The sequence below is a fragment of the Opisthorchis viverrini genome (genome assembly GCF_000715545.1).
Source record: "Opisthorchis viverrini unplaced genomic scaffold opera_v5_13, whole genome shotgun sequence".
Lineage (NCBI taxonomy): Eukaryota > Metazoa > Platyhelminthes > Trematoda > Opisthorchiida > Opisthorchiidae > Opisthorchis > Opisthorchis viverrini.
The window spans coordinates 3,651,037-3,653,024 of NW_008751669.1; positions in this window are offsets into that span (position 1 = coordinate 3,651,037).

Here is a 1,988-nt window from a genome sequence, read left to right on the forward strand (position 1 = left end):
GGTGAGAAATCTCGCAGTTTTCGTTGAGATAAAAGTAATCTTGGATAGTCGGTAAATTCAGATACAAATCATCATCACTTTATTAGAAAAGCCTTTTTCTATTATTTATTTTTAGTAATTGTGCATAAAAAGAACTATTTACAACTTCTTAGTGTGTATTCAATAGATCGATGAGATGACCGTTGGTGGAAAACAACATGCTGGCACAAAAACTTTCACTAGACATTGTGCTTATGGATTACTCAGAAATTACTATAAGCTTTATTCGATACTAGGGACACTGGAAAAACAAAAACTCTGTCTGCCACTTGTCAGGTTACTAATGGCATTTCGGTCGATCACACACCTTCTAGACATTATGCATTTGTACACAACATTAACTTGGGGCGTTTTATTATTTGGGTGTGAAATGTTTGGTTACTAACATAGGTGAGATTAAAGAACTGTTGTAATCTATCGGAATGTATGTAATATGGCCACATCCACGATGATGTTTCCGTGACAGTAATTCGTAGCGTCGTAAACTACGTGGGATTGATCACTAGTCCGAGGAAAGTTCATATAAAAAAATTATTCAGTCTGACACATGTGGTCTTACGTTGCCTAACATTGCAACGACGCATATTTTATACATGCATCAATGTTAAGCTGGCATAGTTTAACTGATAAGCTTTCATTCACTTTAGATGTCTTGCGTAGATACTTTTGGTAGTGTTCTTCAGTCGATGGTCCAGTCGGTCAGTGCCATCGACAGATTCGTTGCGAATTTTTAGGTAGTTGTCACGGCGATATTAGTGTTGGGTACGTGAATCGTTATGTGTTTAGCAATCAGTGGTGTACACAAGTTTTTATTCGCTGAAAGAGTGAACCTCGAGTGTGACCAACTTGTTACCTGACCAACCAGTCATTTTCGAGAGTAGTCGGCTTTTCGAAGGTTCAAGTAATTCCTGTAACATCACCAGTAAACTAATACAGCGACGTCCCCATTGATAATGCTGAATCGACCGGTGATAAAGTGTTTGCACCTGAGTCACCAAGCTCAGCAAGCAAGGCAGCCACCCCGGACACCAATTTTGGTTGATGAAAGGAACCCAATATTATTATCATTTATTTTTGTAGAGCATGGTCACAAACATAAAAAGTGAGTGCAAGCGATGAATGCGAAAGAGTAACAGGAGAATATGGGAGAAAAGAGAGAAACGTCTCATTTGAAATCATGCCAGGGACAGTACCAGTCTGATGAGATGAATCACAAAGTATGTAAAGATTTTGGTATGGGAACACGCGTCTAACGACCAACAACCAAAGAAAGGACAAACAATGGTGAATGCTCTTCAAGGCGCACTGTTCGCTAGCACAGTCAAGACTCGCACATCAGGCAAAAGTAACCGTCATACTGGGTCTGGTGTGAGATCAAATGGTAAAAATGTACCTTCAACGCCATGTGCCACGTACATAAGTGTCATAAGTACGCAGAGAACCCACAATGGCAAGCAAGGACAAGTCACTGACTGCGAACTTAGGGAGTCCCAGTCCAATAACAACCTTAGCGGATTGAGGGAAGCAGATCCCTCAATAAGAGATGATCATCGGTTAGTGAACCAAAAAGTCGACATCACAACCGATGGCATGTAGGGCTGAGATTATGGCAAGGGAATTTTCATCAGCACCATACTTATGCTTCTTCTCATTCCACACTATCATTCCACGCCCATCCGAGACTATGCTGACGTCTATTACAGTTGCACGACCACAGTTTCCACGACATAAGATCGTTTGGCCACCATGACCGTGCCGAGCGCTTCTAATTCTCGTCCTAAGCAGGTTGCATCGGACCTGGAAACCCCGAGTAAGTAGCCGTGGAAACATTCGTTCTGGGAATACGAGCCATCGATTCGAGAGAGGTGAAGTGACCAACTCTCGTAAACCGCGATCGTCAGCTCTGTTGTGCAGACTTTCACCCCAAGCAGCCACCAGCTCCTCCTTGG